General features: G+C 43.4%; 1 protein-coding gene across 2 annotated transcripts in view; it reads right to left on the bottom strand.

Annotated features, from left to right (window-relative positions):
• The window catches only part of LOC144142215 (arylsulfatase B-like), a 52,672-nt gene extending 40,689 nt beyond the window's left edge, over nt 1-11,983 (bottom strand). Inside the window, exon 1 of one of the 2 annotated variants that reach the window (XM_077673573.1) lies at nt 11,811-11,983. The gene's annotated coding sequence lies outside the window, so the exon portion shown is untranslated. Of the gene's footprint in view, nt 1-4,587; nt 4,667-11,810 lie in introns of those variants that run through there. The other variant, XM_077673574.1, reaches the window with a different exon arrangement.
• Nucleotides 11,984-16,942: the final 4,959 nt, after the last annotated feature.

Raw genomic sequence — 16,942 nt, 5'->3', positions numbered from 1 at the left:
CCAAGGATCGGGATAGAAATGGGTGAGGAGGAGGAAAAATGGCCCGCTACAAGCGGTAATGGGCAAAACAAGCAAACTACCATCATGTCTACATTGTTGGATTAAAAATTATGCCTCTCGTTATTGAGATTCAACGTCATGCTGAACTGCGTTTGCTAGTGGTTCTTTTTCCGGATGGTTGAAGTAGAGAATAAAGTTTTAACACCAAGGTGTTCTTCGCAGTCGTTTTTGCACGATCACATCAATATTGATCTCACCCTGCATTCGAAAGAAAAACCGGTAGCCAAATTGTGTTTACATCAGCGCCAATCTTCAAAGTAAGCTTTTCCAGACATTCGTACGCACTTATAAGCACGAAATTCGGCTTAAAAGCACTATACAAACACCACCTAATCTCTTTTTCACATCCAATTTATGCTCATATAGTAAAGTGGGGCGATAGGAGTGCAAGAAACTTTACTGTCATTAACGTAATTTACGGTCACCACTAATAAAAAATTCTGTATAATTACACGAATATGTTCTTATCGGTTAAAAAGAATAGAAAGCGAATAAGCGACTGGTTTATTTTACAAATATTAAAAGTTAATGAGTTCTGTTGAGTGAGCGCTCAGATAACAATTAAAAAGAAATTGAAAAAACAAAGGTAGGGTTTATAAATATGAAGAGCAGGTGACAGGTTCTCAAGTTACGTATCACACAAAAACTAATGTTTGAAATTGTGCGGCAGAGCAGGTAAAGGCACTTAGCTTCAGCTTACGGCAAACAGAAAACTTGCTGTTGGTGCAAGTGAGTGGGTGGGAACATATGTATCAAGTTTTACTTTTCAAAATGTTTACAAGAGCAACTACTTTAGATCCCCGCAAACCGTTAGTGTTTACCAGACAACGTCGGCAATAGAAGCATTTCAAATGGGATTTTGCTTTATATACAATGCGTTTTTTTTTATTTTTGTAAACTCAGGCTATCACCGCCAAAGTAAACGGCTTGCTTTTTACGATGCATTGAACATCAAAGATGACAATTTATATTCCCGTACCACCAAATTTTAAATTTGCAATGTATCGATAGTTGCAATATTGTTGCCTTACGTAATACTGTCGAAAAAAAAGTTGTGCAAATGAATGGGCGGATATCAATTTGCAGGGGACCTGCAAGTGACAGTCAGATGGCAGTCACCTGCAAATTGATTTGGAGGTGACAGCAGGAGAATCGAATGGCCGGCATTTGAAGCTGTATAGAAGGGTGTTGGCGAATTTTGGAAATACAGATAGAGTCGCTCTCTTCTCCTCGTAGTCTCTTGCGCCGTACAACTATGATAGAACTTATGACATGACACTGCTTCTTGTTTCTTCGCCACTCGGGCGAGCACCTTCACATTTAATCGCGAGTGTACTATCTGAAAGTAGTTCCTGCCAGTCGGCATCAAACCATTGAAATACAAGCTGCGTTTTTGGCTATAAAACTGCCACATTTATCGAGAAGTATTTAAACGCAGTAAGGGACGCGAAAAAAGTTACACTTTTGTGTTTTTTAAGCGCAATCGCGTGACACCGAAGGGTTGTTTTCGCTCATTTTCGATTTTATTGGTATACCAGCCGTTCACACAGAAGTTGCACTTTAACATTGCGACCGTCACCCTTTGTGAAGCAGTAAATTGATGTGAATTTGTGAAAAGTTGTTTTGATAAACTCTTTGAAATTATAAAAGTGTGGTTCAAAACATTCGCGATGCAACAATAATTTCAGGGTTTTATGATAGAACACTACAAGTGGTTGCAGCGCATTGGCCAAACACATTCTGCAGTGTTTTATTCAGAAAAAATTGTATGACTCTTTCGCAAATGACAATCTTTTTCTCACTGGTATTAACTGGGCCACATCTATCAGGTCATCTTGAGCAAACTATCAAGACAGTGCAAAAAAAACTCTACTTGTTGCACAACAGCTTTTCACATGCTTTAATAGCGAAGAGGAGCGTGCCTGTTAGTCCCAGAATTTTGTTTTTGAGCGAATTGAAAGCTGTAATCTCAAAACATAAGTGCCGCCTTTTAAAGAGGCCATGGCTCCTTGTTTTCGTTTAACTCTGTTGTAACTTTTGGAAAATGGTGGTCCAGGAGTATGGAACTCGTCAAAACGTGTACATACCCGACAGCCCACCTGCTGTGGGGTATGTACCCTCTGTGCCTCGGTTAAAATGAAGTGTTTTTTATTTTTTTGAACTGAAATATTTGTTAAAATAAAAACTCACGCTTCAATGTCGAGACAAGGCTGCAGGGCAAAATACCGGTTTTGACAGCAAAAAAATAAATGTAGCAAGAAGGTCACATTTCGCAGTCTCTTTTGCTTGAAAACAACATTGTAGATATTTCCCTAGGATGGTCGTTAAATCTTTTCAAAATTGAGCCTTTCGAACAGCAGCTGCTATCGAGCCAGTATTAGTAGTGCTATAGAGCAATTATTATTATAAACAATATAGCGTCAAATAAGGAACCTGAACAGCATGAAGTTTAACAAATCAAGCCAATAGAGGAGCAATCAAAAGTTTAAAAGCAAAAACGCAGCAGGCATCCGTCTATCGAAGATAGGGTGAATAATCCCGCGTTAAACAAAGTGCGTATACACTGTAGGGGCCTTCACAACTGACCAGAAGCTTGCTTAATAAACCTTGTGTGTGAGGGCGCCACCAGAGTCATACCAGAAATGCAGGTAAATAAACGAGCGACATCGTGTTCGTGGCAAGAGTTTTGCTGAATACTCTTGAGCTGTCGCACAACGGACAGGCTCACAGCATTTTTCAGAATCCGCTCTAAAAGCCGGAACTTTTCGGCACTCAAAAAACTCGTTGCTTCGGCCAAATTACAATTACTTGAATGTGTGCTTGTGTTTTTGAGCCCAGGAAGCAACTACTAGAAATAATAACCCGTAGGGTATGTTGTTCAGTATTGCGGGCATAGGGGACATAGTACGATAATTGTCGTAGTCGTGGGGATAAAGGGACTATTGCAAGGCCCCAATACTCCGATTGCACAATAGAAAACGGTTTCGTAGGGTGTTAGACAAGAAAGAACTACGAGTGTGGGGGCCACATATATAGCAGCATAATTTCAGGAACGCAGCAACAATGCTCAAAAGCCATCCGCGACCCTTATCACTGAGCAGCACTGACGTTACTGCACTTCGCTTATGACAATCACGAAATATCATAGCAGCGACTTTGCTACTTTAGTAAGCGAAAGTTTGGTGCGCCCGGACTAGGGTGTTGGGTGAACTATGGCGAAAACATAACATACGTTGGTGAGACCGTGCATTGTGCAGGTTCATTATGATACACGGTGCCACGTCGAGACCCCGCACACTGATGGAGATTGCCAGCGCTGGCCTGTTGCTCATGGCTAGGTTCAAATTTAAAACAAGTAGCATTAGCTCCTCCAGTAGCAGCTTAAACAAATTATTGAGCACTTCAAACGTACGTAATATATCCCAATATTGTTGTGTACCTCTTAGGTACGCAAAAAAGAAAACTATGTTACGTTTCGGGGAATAATTTTATTTCAACTGGAAAACTATTGCAATATTTTACGCGATTTACGTAAATTAAAGAAACTATGCAGCACGCTTTGCACACTCATGCTACATGTAGTACATCTTAAAATATTTAGAACCGGGATAACTTTATCGTTAGTTATGCCGGGAAGCTGTGGTAAACACTGCTAAGGTTGCGTGATAAAATATTTGAAGGCCCAGAAAACTACTGTCAAGACATTTTACCCGCTTTATTGCTGCACACCTTCGGGACAAAAGCGAAAACGAAACAATGATTGCTTAGAAAGCAGTACGAAACAACGTAAACATACATCGTCGTCCGGTCGTTAGCCCATTAACAAACGTTTGATGCCCAATGAGAAATAAACACAAACCTGCGAAAAATGTTGTAAGGGAACGTGCATTTGCACAAAAATCAAAATTTTAATAAAAAACTGGAGATGCATACAAGTTACGAAGAATATGAAGACGAAAGCCTTTCAGAACTTCTGTTGATCAAGATATGAAGTCCATGTTGGACTTTACGGCCAGTGCATTAACTTCATGTCGAATAATAAGGCCAGTGCATTCAACAGTTCACGAGCCCTGTATAGAGCACCATCAAATTCTTGTTTCGCAAGCAGAACATCGCCAGGGCGCTATCTGTGTATCCCGTCCGAAACTCCATATCTTAAGGCCGGCCGTATTCTAGGTAGCGGCCTACAATCTTCTTCTGCTACGGATTGTTTTGAAGCCTACGCTATCCCGAATCCCGGCAATTTCGGTGCTAGAGGTTTTAAGAAACTTACAATACGTTCTATGTATGCAGACCGACGGCTTTCGCCTCAGGGCCATTGTGATACGATGTTTCCCGGCCTCGTAAAAATACAGCGATCGGTTTTCTTTGCTTTGAGGGAAGATGATTGTATCCATCAACTTGCGTTATTTAATGAAATCTTCACGAAAAATAAAATTTGCCCTAACCTGAATACAAATTTTGAATGTACATGATGAGGTTACAAAACAAAGTCGACGGTATTATAAAAGGAAGAACTAGCTTTACTTGGTACAGCGCCCAGACGTTGCTCCAGAGCCTGCCTAGCGCGGATGTAAGAGGAAGTACGAACGTATGTGCGAGGCACCACATTTTGTTACTTTGAATGCATACACAGCTGCTGTTGTTCAACATAAAAGCTTGACATTTGGAACGGATTTGGCCCTGCCTGCTGATGCGGGCTTATTTGTAACACCTAAATTCGGCATGCGCTGGGGCACGACAGGCATCAGGAATGCGTACGTCGCATGCGCCGGCTGTGCGCGGTATGTATATGTATTGACTCGAATATCTGTTTCAATTTTTGTTTCCGGTGCGAATGAATTTCAAGAACACAGCGGATAGCGGCGGCCTCCGGCTGAAATAAAACAAAGAGACTGTAAAAAATGGGGAAAGTGAAGGTTTTCAATTGCGAGGTTTGCAGAAAGGCCACACTGCCGGCCGAAGGTCTGAGCCTGAGGATCAACCCTTCTAAACATTTGCTTTCTATGCAAGTCGAGCAAGTAAACACTTTGCCGATTCCACAATTACGAAATATAAAATCTTGGTATATACCGATCACAAACCTTCCAGGTTAATAAATTGACACCATAAGCAATCATGAATCCAATGTCTTTTTAAAAAAACAATATACCGCCGTTTTTGAACAGGTTTTAGTGTATTCACACCATCCATTTCTCTGAAAGCATTTTGCAATTTTGCAAGAAAACTTCTTCGCCTCAATGCGTGTCTCTCTCTCGCCATGTTTCAAAACGTTGATAATGCGCATTAAGGCCACATTGCCCATTGCAGGAACTTCCAGAGCAGGGAATACGGCGGGTTGGAACGATAAGCTAATATGGGATCATTATGTCGGTTTTCTGCTTGAGTGAATCGCCGAGATTCTTCAAAACGAAGGTAACGCACTCCAAGGGGTTTCAAAATATGATAGTCGTTGTAATAAGACGAACAAAAATAGGTGGACATTTTGGCATACGGTAATATACCTGCCAGCCAAAGTTGGAGCCTCTTGGAGACGTCACCCCTTGAACGTGTTCATGGCGGTGCGAATGCCTTAAACAAATTGGTGTATGCCATGCACGAGCAGCGGGTACGAATCAGCGGGTTTGTTTCCAGAACCACGCCGAAAACGCATGTTTGGTTGTTATGAAGCCGCAATCAAATTTAAGAGCGCCGATGAGGACAAATCACCTCAGGATATTCAAGCCCTTAAGTGAGGTGAGTGCTCCGAATACATATTCTACACGCAGTACGCAGAGACACGCTTTTTTCCGACCAGCGCATGAGATACTCGACAAGGTTCGAGTCAGGAAAAATAATTTTGAACAGATCCACGGAATCGTGGAATCGTGCTTGACAATTGTCCAATTGTGGTTAGAAAACAGTTCTCAGACAGAAAGCAGCCATGTTCACAAGGAACCGTCAAGGGGTTCACAGTAAAGGCGTCGTTCTGCTCACAGCGTGAGTTACAAATTATGTGTATAGAAATGCGGGTAAGTTGCAGCGCTAACCTTTCGGGAGAAAATGCCACAATGAAGCTTTACATTTTTGCAAGTATTCGTATATTGTAGTAAAGTAGCGCCTGACTGCTCAATGGTATTGCAACCAGTTTATTTATCATATCGTCGTTTGCTTCCGCTTAAGTCTCTGAAGTGGCGCTTCCAAAACTGGTTTCCTGAACAGGATTGAAAGGGGTAAATAGAGTGGCGCCGTTTGTAGACGCATTAAGATGACAATCTGTCGTGACGTTGGGGGGTCGAGGTGTACAGGTCCACTAAACAGAAGTTCCCAGGAAGGCCAGCTTGCTGCGATACAATGAAGGAACGCTCCTCGTAAACTGACGGTAGGGCATTGAGCTCATGAAAGATGTACATCCGTAATGAGTTCCGAAATTGGGCCAACAATGAGTTCCGAAATTGGGCCAACACACGTGATTTGCTCTGGTCTTGAAGGAGTACATCTTCTGTAAAAAACCTGGCTAAAGTGCTCAGTGAAGCCACATGAAATATTGCAAAGTTTTTTATGTTTTTATTCAACTGCGCCTTGCCAACTCAGGTGATTATTTTTCAAGATGTGTAGGTCACGATTCCACATGAACACTAAAGGCAATAATGTGCACATAGCGAACAAACGCGTTTGCTATGCGACGTACAATGTGCCAGGGCCGTTGAATGCGCCAATGGGCAAATGGTATATTTATATATCCTAGGCATAATAGCCACTTCTCAGAGATAACCTTCGCAACAGGTTTGACCGAATACGTTAAGTAACTGTTGTAACAAATAGGTACTGGGCACACAACGTTCGCTCCACAACAGTAACAAGTTACGATAAGCTCTGCATGACTTTTCTGTAATGTGTGTCGACGAGCATACTGGGCACACAAAATTTTATTTAGCTGTCATTCGCCAGAGTGTACTCAGAGGTCAGCAATTGCGTGTACATGGTGCATGCTCTTTAGACAAGCGGCATTTAAGGAGAACATCCAGTGCAGTAGGGGCCATGGTAGTGCGTACGATACCTTCAAATAGACCCGGTGGCCATAAAACTGCAAGAAGAGAGTATTGTTAATCTTAAGATTAATAACGAAAACACAGAATGAGTCAAAATTACGGTTCAAAATTACGCTCAGAAAATAATAACCTGTCGATTTTTAGCACAAGTTTCGGCAAAACAAAAGTAATACTGATGAGTTACGCCAGGGTTCATTCACGGGCCGTTCCTCTTTATTTTCGCAATGAACTGTGTAGATCGCAAGCATTCAACAATTTACCACTTCCAGATTTGCTTTCTATGGCTATCATATAATTTCATAAACTCAAGGCAAGGAAAATCCTTTCGGGAAACGTATGTAGCAGAGCTCCAAGGTGCTGTAAGTTTCGTCAAAAACACTCTTTTTCCAGTTTAGTAAAATTCATTCTGGTAGAGTCGCAGTGCTTTGATTACAGGAACCGCCCAAATCAGGACAAGGGTTCTTATATACATATATGATATACCCAGCTTAAACGCCGCAGCCACTAGAATTCACACCTAAATACCCCCTATTTACTCCGTCACCTGCCCTGTAAGAAGCATGGCCGAGTGAGCCAGCTAGCCAACACTAAGCTTAGCCGTGCAACTGTGCATTCACGCTTCGGCTCTGGTTTCTCGATGTGTTATTTGCGCCCATCGCAACTCAAGCCTCTTCGCATGAAAAACATACTCCTCGTTCACACTCTGAGTGGCCTCTCTTCTCCCGACAATACCCTTCGTAATGTTATGACGTTCACTGTTCTAGAAGCGTTCCTTAAAGACAAAAATTTACACTTTGGACATCACATGCAAGAATCTCTTCAGATACAGGGTTCACTCTCACGGGACACCACGACTAGCCAATTTGACCCTGCTGGCACTTTTATTGACCAGCCCGCAGAGCAGCAGCTCTCGATTACTGCACCCGCAGCCGTCCAATTTCTGGACGTTCAGTAGCGGCTCCTGTTCACTAGTAGTTCGCATTATCTAGGGAAAAAAGGATTGTTAGGCAACCATGTTCACGTATGCGGGTCTCAACGGTGCCAAATAAGCTAAAACAAGTACCTCTTCGCGCATCCGATAATGGAATGAATTACGATATCATAAAAATACCTTTAAAAACCCGGGTAGGCACAACATTTAATCATACTAAATGCTATCTTGAGCACCGCAATCATCATAACACCATCACGCACAAGAATGTGGGCTTCATAACTGACTCCTTGGCTGCCCTCCATGAATTGAGCCATGCCTTCTGGCCAAATCATGTGCCCGCGAACATCGTGGTAGTGTCCGGGATGCTAAAACAGGAAGCTTCGCATTATGCGTAGTCTAGAAATGTGAGCACTCCACGGGAGCGCCAAGATATCGCAAGGCACAGTAGGTGGTTTGGGAAAGACTCGCCAAACCTCCCACGGTCCCCGTGCTCAACCACACTTGCAGCGCAACTACGAAAGTTCCAGAACCAAAAGCCCCACCACCTGAGGGATTTTATTCTGTGCTGAACACTTAATGCTTTAAACGAGCTAACGCTAGGGGAAATCATGGGTAAAAATTTTTATGCCCACACATCCATGACCTGTATATCGTGCATAGACAGCCCCTGATTTCTCTGTTCACTAGTGCTGTCCCTAATTCAATACACACTGCGAGCCGAACTTCTTTTATGTTTTGTAGAACTGGGATAATTTGAGTGCTACTACTAACTGCCTGCCCAGCTGCGGTGGCCGCAGACCCCCTGCAGCTTCTGCAAAGCTATTTTATCCTTCTTGTCCAAATCGTTGAATCCGCGTTACCAAGGTTGTATACAAGCCTATGGTACGGTCTGCACCAACTCCCCTCTTGACTGCTGTCTGAATGATGCCACATGAATCGGTCGGTGTATTCTAAGTGATTTTCAGATTCTCATTGCGATAATATCCGAGCATGTCATCGCTCAGCAAACTTTAATGCTACCAAAGCTTTTCAGTTTCACGGTAAATTCCTGAAGTGTTCTCTTTTATTATGCGCCTCAGTGCCTCCAGAGGGACCTCTCACCGCCTTTCCAATAGTACCTTCTTTTTGCTATAATATTTTCAAGTGAACTGCTAGTATTTATGGTATGAGTGCTATTTTAAGGAGTCCATGTTTGGAATTACTCACGCTTGTACTTTTTCTAATGGGCACTGAAACTCTTCAAGTTATTGTGAAGAGCCGGTCACTGACACTAGCACTGGCGGTGGAAGACGGTTAAACTCAATCAAGACGAGCACTCAGCGTAAAGCAGTTGCAGAAGTTCCGAAAGAGAAGTAAAAAGTGAGGTAGGCGACGCGAAAAATAAGAAACATGGAAAACATTAAGAAAAATATACCGACAAATTTACATAACTCAAAATTAGGAGAGCTGAATTCTATATGTTTCACAAGAGGCAGTTTGTGCATTAAAAAGTGCCTCTCCAAAGTTATGTCCACCTTTTACGGCGCCTACCTGCAAAGCCTGTGGTGGACTAAACAATCAATGCCATTCCCCGTGCGACTGCACCGCAGACACATACTAACATCTGGGAGCAGCTATCGGGTGACCAAGGGGAGTCGGTCAGAGTCCTGACCACCTAACTGGCCCTGGCGGTTGCATCGGCCGTCTGGGAGTCCTTAAACCCCTATAAGCGATACGGAAGGGCGAAATACGTTTTCCTTCCTTCCTTCTTTCTTCACGGAGAGATGCTCCGAATCGTCCACCTATTGGTCGCGTGACAGTCTGCGCAAGCGTTGTAGTGGTATAGTGCATGAGTTAAAACAACCATTCGTTTTCTACATGTCTACATACCCGTTGTTACATTGCCAGACCCCTGGACTTTGCTGCATCACGGGTACAATTTGCTGTGCAGGACAAATGTATAGTAAAGAATATCAGTTAAAGGCTACAAGGCGGGTGCCTGGGACCCTAGGTTAAGGGCACTACGGATGAAGCCGCAGGTACACGGGAGTATAGCACGAGTTCGGCGAACTGTCAGGAAGATCGAACAACTGGGAACACTTCCCCAGTTGTTGCCCGGCTGATTAAAAGCAAACCCCTCTCGCTACCCCCGCAGCCCGCAGTTCCGTATTGGTACCCACAACTAATTCGCTGACCGTGATAGTATGTGGTGCAGGTGACACCACACACTAGCACGTCTACCTTTGTTCAAACGTGTTCTGGCGTACAGGCAGAAATTGCAGAGCCCTATCTGCAGCTTCTCGCTGGTAAGGTTAAATTTTAAACTCCCATTGTGAGTGTGTGATTGTTCTTGTCTGATTTGTTCACTTAGGCGCTGCGTGGCACGGGCCAATACACGATGGTTTTATTTGGCAGTCGGAATCTTCACAGAACTGCCCATTTTGCTGCTACGTTGATCATCGTATCCTCAATAAAGCACGCACTATGTTTGTATTTTCGTGCATCTTTTTGCAAAATGAAACTCTTTAAACTCGCTGCTCCTTTACATAAAGCTGCACCTGCTCGCATCGACAGAGTTCGTGTTTTAGAGACCCGACAACTTTCACTGAGCCCAGTTCTAGCGGAATTACATGGTGAAGATCTGGAGAAACAGCGGTATATAAAAGCTGATGGTTTTCTTTTCAATGGCAGCTTTACAGTTGGTATAAAGAGTATAAAGTTCGTACGCTTCCCCGCAAGTACCAGAAAACCGTAGGTATTTTTGTGGCAGACAAGCATGAACACCTCGGAGCTGTTAAAACAGATGACGCAGTAGTCCCAATACAGGCTAGGTTATTAAGAGGGGCCCTTTTTGAAAGCATAGATTCACTAGAAATGAAATGATGCAGATATTGATATTTCAAGCTCCTTCGTTCACAATTTTTTTTTCTCGGCTCCTATATTGCAAATTCTTCTATATTGTCACGAAGCCAAAACGACGCAGTTGACTTCAAGGAAAACGTGTTTACTGGAGCGAGCTTGTGCTCCCATAACAAGTGAAAGACTACACAGGCGGCGAAGCAGCAGTCAACAAAGTGACGTGTGCAGGCAAGCTCCGGCGATTCGAATGCCACGGCCTCTGCTCTGCAGGCTTTTATCTTTCGGCACGAGTGTTTCGGGAACCGTCGAATTACATGCAGACCATTTTAAATCAAAGAAGTTTATTCTGGGGTAGTGACGTTAAGGTGAAAAAACAGTCGGCTTGTCTGAATGAGATAGCCTGTGTGGCATACAAATAAATGATAGAAGATGCGCTTCACTTGGGGCACAGATAACAGAGCCGAGCGTGGCCGGGCACTAAAGAAAGAAATAATAAACAAACCCATACATGGTTCGCGGCAATATTACTTTCCAGAAGAAATGGTCGTAACGTCGTTTGTGGCTTTTTGTTGTTAAGAGTTAAAAAAGTCCAGCTTTGAGCTTAGAGTGTGAAAAACTCATCTTATGATGTAATGTGAAAATGTGTAAACACACAAGAACAGCACAAAAGACAGCTTCATTTTTCTAAATTATATTAAATTAAGACACTCAAATAAAAACTAACAACTGATTGCTGCCGCACATAGGAACATCTGCGACCATATAAAGCACAAAAATAAAATATCGTCGTATTTTTGCAATGTCGGCGTTTTTACTAGGTATACGGGCCGGCTCCTCATTTTGTGGAATTTACGTTATAACTCTGGGTTTTTCCAGGAGCCCGCTTATGTCCAGACCGAAGATGGATAACTTGCATGTGTTTTCTTGGACTATCCAGAACGACTTACCTCCGTGTAGAGGACAAAGGCGCGAGGAAAGAAAGGATGGCTGTGGACGCGTTTAACCCTCCGGCGTACGGCTGAATAAGAATAACGTGGGGGGTACAACGTTGAGGAGGCCAGGGGTAAACCACGATGGGAGGAAGAGAATGAAACAGCGGGCGGCACCGCTGAACCGGAGACCGTGCACGAAAGAGAGAAGGGATGTCGACCCTGTATGTTGGGACATTTCCTGTGCTCCAGTGTCGCAGGTGCCGCTACAGCTGCGGATGCGGCGGACGCAAGGGAAATGCATTAACCCCAGTGGCGCTTGGGTCGACCCGGTATGCTGGCATTCAAATCAAATCAAACCAAATCAGTATATTTCAACAAAAAGAGCTGAGGACAGTGAACAAAAAGCCTCAGAAGGGCTTGACACGATCCACGGCCCCTAGGGTAGCTAGGATACCCTAGATGGATACTCGAGGATACTCTCAGGTACTATGATACCCTCGATGGATGGCGTATAATAAATAGGGACGCACTAGTTATACTGCGGCTGGAAACCAGGCACAACTTGATGCACGTGATGCTGGCTAAAATTAACTCCTTTTATGACCTCTTCTGCAAGCATTGACTTGCGCTAACAGCTTTGTAATGCATTTGTTTTCGCAGGGGCTGGTATAAGGAGGCAATTTTTTTTGCGTGCGTGTTTGGCACCATTGTGACGCTGCATAAAACAATAGATTATTAGGTTTTTTTTTTGTTTAGCTTCACTCTCGATTTTCTCCCAGGTTATTATAATATGTTCGTATGAAAACGGCGCTTGAGGCTACTAAGGACACACTTGAAAGGAATACAAACGGACGACGTGGACAGCACGAGCGCTCGTGCTGTCCACGTCGTCCGTTTGTATTCCTTTCAAGTGTGTCCTTACTAACCTCAAGCGCAATTTTCAAACATGCAGAACCAACTAGCCCAATTCCTCACCTTACTGACGTTTATTATTAATACACATGGGTTTAGAAAAGAATACCTTTTGAATCTTCTCAAACATAAATTGGACACACCAGAGTAACCGTGTTAGGTTCAACAAAAATTAAGCAGGTTAGCTTTATCTGAAACCACCTTCGAAGAAACGTGACCCATTCGCTACACGGAACCATTTTGTCAAGGGTTTTATCCTTACGAAGCGTACCAGGTACGTACCACATGTGGCAGCAAAATTGTTATTGTTCATTTTGCACCCTAATAACCAGTAATGTAAGCGAAAAGGTATACCTTTATTGGGGAACATTATATTGTAATCCATTCTTGAGACATTTTTTGAGAGATTCTTTCTTTAACAAATAATGAAAGTTCCAACAACCATTTTTGACAGAAACAATAATACATTGCTTCTTGGTAAGAACAGTAGGGTTCCACATTGATGTGTAAGCTTGAATAGTCGGAGAAATATTGGTTTTATCGAAAGCATACCGGTTTGGTTACCAACTCTGATTGGAAGGTGCAATAGGAAGACAAGGTACATTGGAAGAAGATGAAGTCCTCTTTGTATTGCCAAATAAGCAACGTTGAAGGTCTTGATCAATAGATCTCAAGCTGCCCTTTTCGAACCATTAAAATAGAAATATTCCGTCTACGTGCACAGCTTCAAAAAACACGGCTGATCCTCAGGGCGTTATCCATTATTGATCACAAGACATGTTGACAGTTTTCAGGCGCCGCTTGTGGGGGCTGACTTGCGCCATTTTGAGGGCGCACGCCAAAATGCATTGAGTAAAAAAAACTCCATTCACATGCCCCGACGACGACGACGATTATGAATATGATGATGATAATGATGGTGATGATGATGATGATGTGGGTGGTGGTGGTGGTAGTGGTGGTGATCTAGAAGATTTTACACGTACACACTTGTGCGGAATGGCTAGACATAAAGCGTAAACTGAGCCTGTGTTGGAGCTTGGGTGCATATCGGGTTAGGCGTTCGCTGCTACCGCAGGCTCGCACGACCACCTGTAGTGCTATATTACGACAAATGGGAGCCAATAAGCGTCGTCGCTCGCATCACGCAACATCGCAGGTGCGGTCACCCGCTCTGATCACTCTGTTCACCTTCCAATGCGTAATTCTTAGGCCGCGCTGTTCGCTAAGCAGGAGAGCGGGCGGCCATTGAAGATGGTAAACGTTCCCGATAGTTGCAGAATAATGGTCTACCATAACGTATACCAAAACAGTTGCGTTCGGCTAAAGCTCCATTAAATTAAGGGTATCCTTCGGTCGACCGATGGTTTCGCCTTTTATTTTTGTCATTTCCCTTTGATTTTGGCAGAGGTTTTTCTTTTGTTTTAATTTCGCGGTCATTTCGTTGCTGTTTTACCCCTTTTTCTCTTTCACAGACATCCAGATTCCAGGGGGAAGTAGTTTTAATTTATTTATAAGGTGGCACTCTGAGCCACGCCTTCAGAGGCAGGCCAACCAGGTCCAGGTAGAATGCACTTTGGAGTTGTTACAGTCCGAGATGGTCAAACAAACCTTTTCCTCGCAATGACCTAGGCACTTGTGAACTTCTGTGTACTAGCTAAAGAACTTGCAGAGTTTTCAAGAGTAGAGGTTTCTTTGTTTGGCTGTTGGTTTCCTGTAAAAAGTACTGAATTTTTCCTGAGACCAGTTGGTCAACAGAAAAGCTCTGATAAGATCTCGTGACAGAGCATGGGTGTGTGAAACCATGCTTAAATTGCGCCAAACGGTTTCTTGAAATTCGCAACAAAAGAAAGGTTCTAGATAAGACAATACATGAATAGATCATGAATAGAGATCTTAATATTTTACATTTTTTTGTAAACCACGCTATGGTACACATTTAGATCGTTCGCAGATGCCTTCTCTTGGTGCACAAAGAATTATCACATGGGTATGCCTATTGCATGCATTTTTGGTGTTTAAGGTATTGACGATCGAAAGAACACGTTTTGAGGAAATGATTGACGCACAATTGGCCGTGGTATCGACGCATTTATGACGCAGTTTTGTTGTAATGGAGCTTTCGCGATTCCCTGAAATTTGTTTCGGAAGTGATGGTAAAGTTTTTTGCAACACGTTCGCAGTAGGTTATCCAGTTCAAACTCTCATACCGTTTTACTGCAAATGGTTACCATGACTAAACCGCAAGCCACCTGCGAGCATTCAGATCGCGGACATGCTTCGTGATATTGAGAACGTGCATTACGAAGAGAATGTCAGGGTGGATAAAAATATTCCGGGCCATCTTCACTGACATGAAACCTGAGGAGGGCGTAAGCATGCATTGTACAGTGTATTCTTCGCAGCTTGGTGTTTTTGCGAACGGAAATTAAATCGTTTGGGGGGAGGAGTATAGGTATACCGCTTTGCTGTAAAAGTCTCTTTTTGAAGCACGAAGCTCTACAGCGCGAGGCGTAAACGATTGCTCCGGTGTTTTTTATTACGCGTCACATTCTAGCGCAAGGCGTAAACGAGTTTCGCGGTGTTTTCGTACGGTGACTACATGATACGAACGACCATTACGACGATGAGGGCGAGGACAACGACAGGAGACGCCAACAGCCCCAGCCCCTAATGGGCTTCGCCCTAAAACACCCTGACGTACAGAAAGAGCTTGAGAAAGGGGGTAGACCATGACTCGGTCTTCGTTGTTGTTTGGGTTTTACACGCTGCAAATGAGCTGAAGTGGACAGGCGCAAGCCTTTGCCAGTGCAAAAACGCACCTGGACTGAAAACGTGCAGCTTATGTACGCTCACAGTAGGCGTAGAACAATTTCGCCGGATTTAAAAAGTAAACGTTCTTGTGCTGAGACCGCACATGAGGCTTTCAATTTCGGTCGTCTATAATGATAAAAACATTAAACCGCCTACGAAGCAATTAATGGTATTTGGTGTGGACGTGGTAGTGAAGATCTTTCGAACGCAAGTGACTATGAAGATTGTCATAAATGTGCCCCTTCCGTGCAATTACCCCAGTAGAACAGGACGAGGCTGCTAGATAACATTCGTGCATATCGCGACTCGCGCTTTACGTGAAAGGTGTAGTTATAGTTTCTGGCGCTTTGGTGTCAGGCGGAGTGCGTATAGTCAGAAAACACGCACCATGCGAGACAAAGCTTCACTTGCAAACATTGTCCTGTAAACGAGGATGGCCTCACACACGTTAATTGTCGTGAAATAGTATAGAAAATCTTGGCTTTTTTTGCACCCGCCATGAAAACACGTACACCTGCCATGAAAACGCGAAAACGCTAAACTTTCTCCCTCAATTTTTAACTCCCAAGTTGTGCCCATTTCCGGAAGCAAAATACTAATTTTCTTTCGCAACGGGAAACAAGAGTGAGCACTAGGGGTTGTATATTGGTACAGAGCGGCTTCACATTGGCCAATATTACCAGAAGCAATGGCACCCTTCTATGTTTCCTCGTATAACATGTGAGAATGTGATCACTTTTGTGTGGCAGAGTACACACCATATAGTATTCTGATCGCTTTGTAGGGCTTTGCCCCCCCTCTGCGTAGTGAAATAACGCATCGTGTTTTACCATTACGTCGTTATACCGGCAGTGTAAACCTAACGATAAGAGGTGATCTTCTTTGCTGCAATCTTTGAACGATATAAAGAACAGGTCAAATTTCATGACTAGGAAAGGATACACTTCTTAGGATTTTTCTCACGTTGCTCTACGCGACACAAATGAGTAGATGTGGATCTGAAAAAAATCCGTTAAATGGCACTGGATATGAGTAAAAAACGCTAGCGCAAAAAACCATGCCCAGGTGTCTTAACAGCTAAAACACATAACGTTCTAGAGATCAATGCGCAAAAAAAAAATACCGCGCTATCTTCACTAATGTGAAACCTGAGCTGGGGCGAAGCATGCAATGCATAGGTGTATTTTCAGCACCTTGGCGTTTTGCCAAAAGACCTAAAACCATTCAGGCGAAGGGATATACAGCTTTGATGTAAACGTCTCGTCGTTGAAGCAGGAAGATCTGTAGAGCGAGGCCTAAACGAGTGTCCCTTAGTTTTTCAAGGCGATAGTCTTTCTTTGGCTATTTAACGCAGACATTTTGGTCTGTCTGTCTACCTGTCCGTCTGTCTGTGACTCGATTCAGCCATGCGGCCACAGCGA

The sequence above is a fragment of the Haemaphysalis longicornis genome, unplaced genomic scaffold (genome assembly GCF_048455015.1).
Source record: "Haemaphysalis longicornis isolate Haplotype H1 unplaced genomic scaffold, Haemaphysalis longicornis Haplotype H1 scaffold_6, whole genome shotgun sequence".
Classification (NCBI taxonomy): Eukaryota; Metazoa; Arthropoda; class Arachnida; order Ixodida; family Ixodidae; genus Haemaphysalis; species Haemaphysalis longicornis.
Note: the sequence above shows the minus strand (reverse complement) of the source record. Positions and strands in the feature narration are given on the sequence as shown.